Source organism: Centruroides sculpturatus, unplaced genomic scaffold, assembly GCF_000671375.1.
Source record: "Centruroides sculpturatus isolate CEXI.00-Female unplaced genomic scaffold, Cexi_2.0 scaffold15, whole genome shotgun sequence".
Lineage (NCBI taxonomy): Eukaryota > Metazoa > Arthropoda > Arachnida > Scorpiones > Buthidae > Centruroides > Centruroides sculpturatus.
Genome location: NW_019384585.1, coordinates 669,553 through 679,780, shown reverse-complemented (window position 1 = coordinate 679,780; position 10,228 = coordinate 669,553). Strand labels below are relative to the sequence as shown.

The 10,228-nt window shown below is 27.6% G+C and overlaps 1 long non-coding RNA gene across 2 annotated transcripts; it reads right to left on the bottom strand.

Moving 5' to 3' along the window:
- Window positions 1–677: 677 nt before the first annotated feature.
- Window positions 678–10,194, bottom strand: LOC111624563. 2 transcript variants are annotated; one of them, XR_002756596.1, is made up of 3 exons: window positions 10,082–10,194; window positions 9,867–10,004; window positions 678–1,228 (listed from the first exon to the last, which is right to left on the bottom strand). It is a non-coding gene; the product is annotated as an uncharacterized LOC111624563 (long non-coding RNA). The 2 variants fall into 2 exon arrangements; XR_002756597.1 differs by lacking the exon at window positions 678–1,228 and adding an exon at window positions 6,096–6,369.
- Window positions 10,195–10,228: the final 34 nt, after the last annotated feature.

Genomic DNA, 10,228 nt, shown 5'->3' with positions numbered 1-10,228 from the left:
TTTTCATTTAATAGAATGGATATAAATAAATTTAGAATTGAAATATGCTAAAATTTATATGGTAGTGGATAGAGCTGCGTAGAGGGGGTCCGGGAGTATAATGGGCTCCCTCTTCGCCTTAGCGGACCTTTCTTTTTAAAACAAACGAAATGCATAAAATGTTTCTTTATTAATTAAAGGCGGTCTTAAACAACACTTGTTTGTTAGTAAAAACAACACTAATTTTTAGGGGTTAAAAACACTACGGGCCGCTAAGTTTTCTCCGGACTTGAGGAAAATTTCTTCGCTCTCCATCTTTTTCGACTTGTAGGTCTATGTGAATGATTGATGGTTAGCCAATAAAATATTAAATGTTAAGTAATCACAAAATGGAAATTTAGCAATTATTTTGAAGTAATTACGTAGTAATTGTCGTAAACAACAATTACTACTTACAATTACATAGAAAGAAAAATGTAACAACTTTCTTTCAAAGGTAGGACGTATCAAGGATATATTTAATTATTTCGAAAGAAAATAATAAACTATATCCTTGATATGTCATTTTTTTCTAATGTAAAATTTACATCTTTAGAAGATACTTTTGATATATCTATAAATTATATTTAAATAGTACAACCATTATTAAATAATTATTTACATGATTTTATATCCCAGTAAAAGTTAGAGGTTGTCTATGAGTATTCAAAGTATCCTATTTTCCCCTTCAATTTTAGAAATATTTTTGGATTAAATAATTAATAGCTGTAAAAACGTTTTATCGTGTATATAAAAGTATTTTGCATATAAAAGAAGGAAGTGAACTGTCTTTGTACCGGAAATCTAGTGAATTGTCACTGGTTATGAGTAATGAATATAAATAATAAATTTAAGAAGGAAAACTAGGAAAGTAATTGAATATGTGCATTACTCATATTAAGTGCTATTTGACTTAATTTCCGTTATCAAAGATTTGTCTGAAGTCATTGTTTAAGTATGCATAATAAATACGTATTTTATGAAGAATTGTTTAATACTCGCCTGATTTAACTTTTTAGTACTTTTATTGAAATTCTTTTGTGCATTGTCAAGCTTATTGAGAACGATTTGATAACTATTATGGCTTATTCTTTGATAAAATATTGTTACCTCTGAAGAATCGCTAAGAAATCACATGTGGTATGAAGACACAGCGCGGTTTTAGCCACAAGCAATTAGAATTTTACTTCATAATCCGTGAAAGACATTTCTATATAAAAGCAAATATAATAACAATAATATTTAAATTTATTTTTAATAATTTTAATGAGAATTAATAATTGAATGAACAAATAATAAACATGATATAAATCACATGAAATACAAATGAGAATAAGATAAAAATATTACACATTTATATCTAACTTATTAAAAATGTATGAAATGAAAATGAACATTAAAATTTTTAATATACTAATTTAGTGTTAAATATAATAACTTTTAATAATATTTAGAAAATAATATTAATAATATATTTTTATTTTACAGTAAAACTGGTGTAAGCCGGAATCGCAATACCGAGTACATTATCCGGCTTTGAAGGTTTCCGTTTTGAACAGGTCTTTTTAACAGAGAAAATCCCTCTGTTCCGAAGAATTTTTTCCGTTTTATTTAGGTTCCATTTTGGACAGTTTTTACTGTATATAAAAATTTAGATTCAGATAAAATTCGAAGAATAAACTAAAGTTTAATTATCTGTTTATTTTAGTGAAGGAAAATAGGTGTTAAAATTGTTATTATTATAATCATTAGATTTTAACACCTAGTTTCTTCACTAAATTAAACAAATAACTAACCCTTAAATTATTCTTCGAATTATTTATTTATTTATTTATTAAACCTGATTCAATCAGCGGTACTTCTGTGAAGCATATTCTGATTGCCAGATGTTTCACAAAATAAAATGCTCAAATAAATTTGTTATTGTGATGTAAATAAATGAATGTATAAACATAAAAGTCATTTTTTTATAAACACTAAATCTAATAGTATAAATATTTGATGTTATGTACCAACGAAAGAATTCACAAAGTTTTTAATAAAACAATAATATTATTATTTCAGATTTGTTGGGAAACACTGAGAAAAATTTACACAATAGAAACCGTAATAAGCTTATAAATTTTTCCATACAGCAAACTCTACACATTATATACCGTACATTATTAATCACTGACGTGGATGAGGAGGTACTGTAGTTTCCAAAAGAATAATTTAATAAAAAAACTTAAAACTTTATTTTTTTTTAATCAATATTAATTTAAATATAATACTCGTATAAACTTATTATTGTTTTAATATAGTTCTCGTTTTAAAAACATTCTATGTTCTTATATTTTGTTAACGTAATAAGTTTTTATAGCCCCTATCAGACTTAATTCTTGACTATACCACTGATATTAAACGTTGGCAAATTTTAAGTTAAAAGTCTTTAAGTTCAGGAATTTAATAAAGAGTCAGGAATTTAATACTAATATGACCTCGATCGTAGGACCAATTGATCGAAGGTATTACTGTAATACTTTTATTACATGCTTTTATTTAACTTGCTTTGTATCGTGTCCTGAAATCTTACAACTCAAATTTCATTCACTTCTAATTAAGACAAGAGGCCAAAATTTTGAAGACACATCTAAGTCCAATGATAATGCATCTTAACTACTCGTATATTTTCCGAATTATCAAAACCATTTATTGATTGTATTTATGGGTTACAGCTACAACATTTGAAATAATTACTGTTCTCGTAGTTAACCGATTCAGCGTCTTCCAGTTCGTTTATTATGTTGTCATTCGTGTCTGTTTCGAAGTCGTTTCAGGAATCAAGATCTTGACTCCCATTTTCTAGTTTAAATTCACCGTCTCTTTTGGAAAGAGATGATGAGTTTGAATCAGTTTTTTCTTAAATTACCCTTCGGATGATAAGCTCTCGACTAATGAATTCGATCGCAACTTCTCCACGCTCAATAATACTCCTTATCTACACTGTCCTATACATTAACATATACAGTTCATTACTTTAACATATTTCTCACGCATTTCAACCCAGGATTTAATCGAAGAACATTTTATATCATATTAACAATTCAAGTTTTCTTCAAGTAATATGCAATTGCGTCTACATTATAATTAATATCCCAGTATATTAATTATATTAATAGTTATATTAATATACAATTTGAAAAACAAATGTTTTAAAAAAATCACGTTGAAAAATATTTTATAAATTAATGGGCAATAAAAGTTAATAGGTTAGGCACGCCCAAAGGGAAGCTCTTCTGAATCCTATTTCCTGAAAAAAATCCTTATCAAAGTGAAAAAACGAAATTGAATCATCAATGAATGACTATTCGAAAAAGTATTTCGATTAATACAAATAAATTTATGCAATTTTGGAATATATTGATCTTGTACATTCTAGAAAATTTCTTTGAATTACCTAAAAAAAAAAAAAGCGATTTAGAAGGTGTTTATAACGAAAAACTCAACGAAATATGATATAATTTCAACGTTCCTTTTTTTATAGAAATGAAATATATTTGTTAGTCTGTGTGATAATTTAATGGCAGCTTATTTACTAAGTGTTGAAAATTCAATTATTTTTTGAGGCTATCTATCGTCTATCAAGATATTTTGTTGGAATTTGAGGCGAAAATTTCAGAAATCAATGAAATTTTCACACGTTTTGTAATGAAATCTAAAGAATTTATGTTTTGATTTTCTGAAATCTTAATGCAACTTAACATACTTTTGGTATTATTGAGTATTACGAAGTATTAAAAGATACAATAAGAAATGTCCTAAAAAGTGTAGTATATTAGATTTAAACAAAATAAATTTGGATATTTAATTATAACTTATAAATAACGCTGAAAGGATTCATATAATTATAGTATATACTGTATACGGTAAGATTTATCTATACAAATTCATCTAAATTCTGTTATTTTGTATTAATAATTACATATTAAAAATTTTCCAATCTTAATATATGTCAGATTAAATATAATTGTATTGATACATAATGAAAAACTCTCATAAAAGAAGTAATGGTGAAACAAGAAAAAGTTATCAAATTGAGGTACCGCTATTACAAAAACGTTGAAAAACACTGATGTAGAGCATATACAAGCCAAGATTTTGCGGAAATGAGGAGAATGACGTTGAGATAAAGTAAATGAAGTAAACGAAAATGACGTAGATGAAAATAAGGAAACAAAGTGGATAGTTCTTCAAGATTTTACGTCACTATATTCATAACTTATCTAATAAATATTAGTAATAATTACTCATAGCAAAACAGTCAATCAAATTTATAATTAATTACAGATGCGTATACAAAGGCTTTCGAATAAATAAAATCTAAGAAGTCTAGTTTCAAAAATTACATTTTATACTTTCCCGGGTGTTATATATAGCCTAATAGAGAGAAAGTACGGCATTTAGTCAAAAATGACTCTTCCCAGATTTCTACATATTGAATATTTGGACTCAGGAGACCTTACAAAGTCGAGAAATGCAAAAAAAAAAAAAAACTCTGAAATTTTGCAAGTAGGTTTGTTTATTAGGAGGATTAATGCTATTAAATTTTGGTGGTTAAAGATCGAGAAGGTGGGAAGATAAGAGACGGTCATGTATCGTATATCGAGACTTAACAAAGATTCTATTTATTATTAGCATTTACAACTTTTTTTTTTAATAAAATTCGTCTCTATCCTCAAAATTAGGGTTTTCGCCATTTCATAATAATAATATAAAGAATTTTTAAAATAAAATATTATAACAAATGACAGCACTACAATTTTAAAATTTTGCGGGGAAAGTTAAGCAATTCATTGCTGGATTGTTTAGATTTAATTGTTGATTTTCATAAGTTCTCAGGAAAAAAAATATATCTTTATTACGACATACGTATCTTTAATAATCGAATAAATTATTTTAAACGCAATATTCTAATAACATAACAAACTGTAATTGTCATTAAAGTCCATTCCCCTCCATCGATACTAAAAAAGCTAAAGTGACTTCATTTCCGGGCCATTTAATTGCAGTTAACACGATGGGTAAAGCTAAAGCAAGTGTTGAAAGTACAGTAATGACAAATATGAAGAGAACTTCACATAAAAGAATGATTGATAGATAACTAAAATCAAGGTTAGTTTTATTGTTAAAAAGATGTTGCAATATTCTGAAATTCCGGTAAATCGATAATTGCACAGCTTCTAATGATTCGTTGCATCTAACGGTGAAATTGGAACAATTTGCAACTTGTTTTAAGTGATAAATTCCAAGTATTATCGTGACAATAGACACTAAATTCTCTAGAAGGAGTGGTAAAATAATATGACTAAGCTCGCACCTTTAAAAAAAATTCCGAGAAGAAACTACCGAAATTAGTTGTAAATATCAACTTCCATAAACACTGTTTTATTTTAAAATTTTCAGTTTTAAATAAATAAACAATGTTTTTTAATTTCAGAAATATAAAATTAATTAGAGGAGCTGTTCATTCGCTGTTATTTTTATTTGTTTAGATATATTACAAATTTGAATTACCTGTATAGAGTTGCCATATGCTCTTTATTTTAGCCTAACTATCCTTGCCCTTTATTAAAAGTTATATATCAACAGTACCGTAACTAGGCAGGTACAACAGGTGCATCCACACAGGGCTCACTTGAAAAGGGAGGCCAAAAATGCATGTATTATAGTTGGATGCACAATTAAGAGGCCTAAATCCAAATTCTTGCACAGGGCACAGGAATGGCTAGTTACGGCACTGTATATCAATCTACATCCTTCCTAACAGAAAGCTATGATTTGCCATTAAATATTTTATATTCTAAATTGAAGTAAAATTTGCAAATGTTTATAGTTAATATGAAAACTGTAATTTTTAAAATCAAAATCTAAAAGAAAAAAATATATATATAAACAGAATGTTAAATTATTAACGAAAAAATCATTTAATTTTATTTTCGGAGTGACAAAGACGGAGTGAAGTTAAACTTAGAGAATGATGACATTAATCATTTTTATGTGTCCTTTAATCCAGTTGTAGAAATCTGACAAAATTGTACGTAAAGGTGATGAAAATATGAGAAAAACGTAATTAAATTTACACGATTCAATTTTAAATAATGTATAATTATTTAATGTTTAAATTAAATTGTTTTTGTTGTAAAGAAAACTACATAGGGCCGGCCTGACGTCGGTTTTTTGGGCCCCAGACTGAAACCTCGCCTTTTCACATTTATAAGAAAATTCGATTAAAAAGAATTCCTTTTTTGCAAATATTTTGGGGCCTCACCAATAACTTTTTCTCAAGGCTCACAAAACCTTTAGCCTGCCCTGAAAATACATAAAAATCTAATGATAAATGTGAAGTAAAAAATTCCGTAATTGCTCAAGATCGATATTTGTTATACAAATATAAAAATATCGAAGAATTATATTGCGTGGCAATGAATAAGGGGGATTTTTAAAAATTTGTAATAGTACTTTTCCACGTAAATAATTAAATACAGGTATAAATATAGTGTACTGTATGTGTAAAAAACTTATTCTATGATTATTTATCTCACGCTAATCAAAAGAATACGAAGAATTTTTCATAATTTTTTTATTTATAGTATGGCATAACATTAACTCCGTGCTATTAATCTCATTAGCTCTTTCAATTTCCTCGAAATTTCGTGGACAGACAGATGTTTTGCGGATGGCAAACAGACCGATAAAATCAACAAAAAACTTATTTTTTAAAAGATAAAAATATAATTTTAAATTTTTATGAAAATATTTCAAATTCAAAAATATTATTTTGAAAAGATTAATTATAATATACTGGGTGGCCCAAAAGTCCACTCACAGTAAAGACTAGAGAGGTTTGAGGCCGAAGTTTTAACGCGAAAACGTGTACGTCGGACGTTCAGCGCCGCTTTCCTGTAAGCTTAGAAGTTTGACAATGGTATTTGGAATGTCGAGCATGATTCCACTAACTATCCAAACACCATTGTCAAACTTCTCGGCTTACAGGAAAGCGGCGCTGAACGTCCGACGTACACGTTTTCGCGTTTTAAACTTCTGCCTCAACCTCGCTACTAACTTGCTATCTTATTCAAACACTTAATTGCTTACAACTTCTTGTTCAATACAAAAATTAAAACACTTGTTAAATTTTCTGGTAGAATATAGTTAACTGATTTTTAGGACATCCTGTATGTAATTTCATACGAGTAATTAAAATTAAGTGATTTAATCATGGGAAATGAAATTTCTGGTATTAGAACAATATTACAGATGAAATAGAAATTATAATAAAAACAACCAGACAACATGAAAATTTCGAGAAAATTCAGATTAAATCTTTTTCATCTGATATTAGAATATCAGATGAAAAAGGCAATCTACTTTAGAAAGCAGATTGCCTTAAAACTTACATATTAATAAATATTCTTAAATAAATTTTAATTATATAGTATTATTTATCATGAGAAATTCCAGACTGTTAAAACAACATATTAATTATTTTTATTCTTGTTTTTGTGCAATTTTATGCTTGTTCACATTAGCATAAAATTAATTTATAAAATTATTCAGTTAGATTTTTTTAATTTTTATTTTTTATAAAGTTCGATAGAACTCCTAGCAGTTCAGAAAACAGTCATTTACAAAGATTCTTCTAAAATTAGAATAATTAGAAAACCCACAACTGTTAAAAACAACAGTTACAAGCTAATTTACGGGTAATAGCATCTGTTATTAACGTAGATCATTGTGTAATCCTGGAGTTCAATAAATGTCAAAACAACTTTAAACATTTTTATTTATCGCTGTACGAACAGGACTATTTTATAACTAAAAAACTAAGTTTATGTTTTCTATAATCCTTATTTTTTTATTTTTGTTAAATAGTCTTTTTTTATTAAATAATCTATACAAATATTGTTTAATTCAATTATCCGAAAATTATAGTTTACTATGAAATTTGTAGGTCAAGGTCGGCACGCAGGGGTTTTGGAGATTTAATTTCCCTCCATTTGCCAATTCAAGCAGAAACATGTTAGTGTGTTAATAAAACAGTATTGTATATACTGTAATATTTATTTTTTTTACCCGTTCAGTTCGTATTGTGTATACTGTATGGTATATAGGCCTATCTAAAAATTAATGAACTACGTTATGAAAAAATAATATTTTGTTTTTAAAACACACTTAAAAATCCTACGCACGGTCCTATCGTAAGTGTATAATTATTTTTAAAAAGTCCATAAAATTTTATATATGCTGTTAAAAGATAATAATGCCTAACTCGTAATCAGTTATCATTAAACAGAACATCATAACAATTGTTTCGGTTATATTTTCTGTGTTAATAAAGCCCTTCTGTAAAGTAAATGTGCATTTCCCCAAGTCCCATTAAACAAATTCAAGCAGTTTTAATTATATAAATCATATAACCAGAACCACGAAAACTTGTATGGAGCCTGGGGATAGAGCGGACCCCTTTCTACCTCGAGCCCCCTTTTTCCATGTGTTTTGAACAAAGGAACTATGTAGAATGTTTCTTTATTAATAGAATGCAGTTTTAAAGATTTTATTAGTTATTAATAAAAATAACACTAATTTATAAAAATAGGAATCACTACGAGCCTTTATGCTTTACCAAAGCCCGAAGAAAAATCCCTACCTATCCCTCCCGATGGCCCTGTATATTACTGTATATACTGTATTTTATATTAAACCCTAAATTTTATAATAAAAACTAAGAAAAAACATTTGAAAAAACGAATAGAATATATTAAAATCTATTAATTAAAATCCATTTCCTTGAAGGAAAGAAAAGTAGGTTATTTAGATGGATGCACAAGACAGTAATTACATCTATTATTAAAATTAAATTTAATAAGCAGTTTATGTCCTGCTTAATATGCAGATTATCATTTGACCGAATTAAATTTCATTTTTATAAGTTTATAAATTAATTTTAATGTATATATGTGATGTTTAGTAAATTATATCATTTAATTCGTACATTGTGGCCTAAGGTTAGTAAACAATACGAAATGGCCGTGAGATATTATTTAGAAGTAAAAATTTATCGACATCTGTTAATTCATCTAGACATTGACAGATTAATACTAAGAAAACTTATCTAGTTACTCGTGTTGTTGTATATAGAAAACCGTACCCTTCGTGTCACATATTATGCTGTGACGTAAGTGAGTGTGACGTTGCTTATCAGAGTCCTAATATGATCATAATATACAATCTTCGTTGATGTCATATTGATATTTAATACGCACTCGTGCAAAGAATTTTCTTAAGAATATTGCAGCTACTGGTTTTAACAATACAGAAAAAAATAATATCGGTATGCTGGATATAAAATATTCAAACAGAATTTCTGATATGCAATCTACGAATGTCTCTAGAGTGATGGTGTGGTGAATATTTTATCTACATGAATAATTCATATTAATATCACTAGATGGAGCTTATTGTTTTATTACTTTAATGATAACATTATATTTATATAGTGTGATATTGGTAGTCGTAGCGCTTTAAAGTGTTGTAGTATATTTTATAAGTTAAATTTATGAAGTCAGATGTGGAATATCGAATATTATATACAGACATGTGTACGAACATTGCCTCTAAACAACCTGTTGAATCTGATATGGCAGTTTATCTCAGTTTACAAGAGGAATATATGAATACAGTAATGCAATTAAGCATCAGATTTACGAACTAGACAAAGTGTAAATCAAGATATGTGAAACGATATATATAAAAAAAGAGTTTTAATTATGCGTGTCTACAGGGAGAGAAACGTAAGAAGCACTTACTTTAATCATTTGCAGCCGTATTTATTAGATGGAGAAAATTGCTTGGTAGGGAAAAAATACATTAATCTGCCATATCCATAATTAATTAGACCGGGGATTGCACCCAATAATCACTGATTGAATGGATAAAGAGTAAATCTGAAAAAAATATATTTTATTGACTTATTCTATATGCACGTTTCTTGATTAGGTTGTAACTTTGCTCGTTAACTCACCTGCCACTTTGAAATTCGGCATCCTGCTTAGTTTAAAGTATAGATTTGCAAAACAGTACAGTGTACTTAGCATTTACATCGGCTTCGTTTAATTGACGAAAGTTTCGAGCTGTTAAAAAAAAGAGAAAAAAAAACTTAAATTTAAAT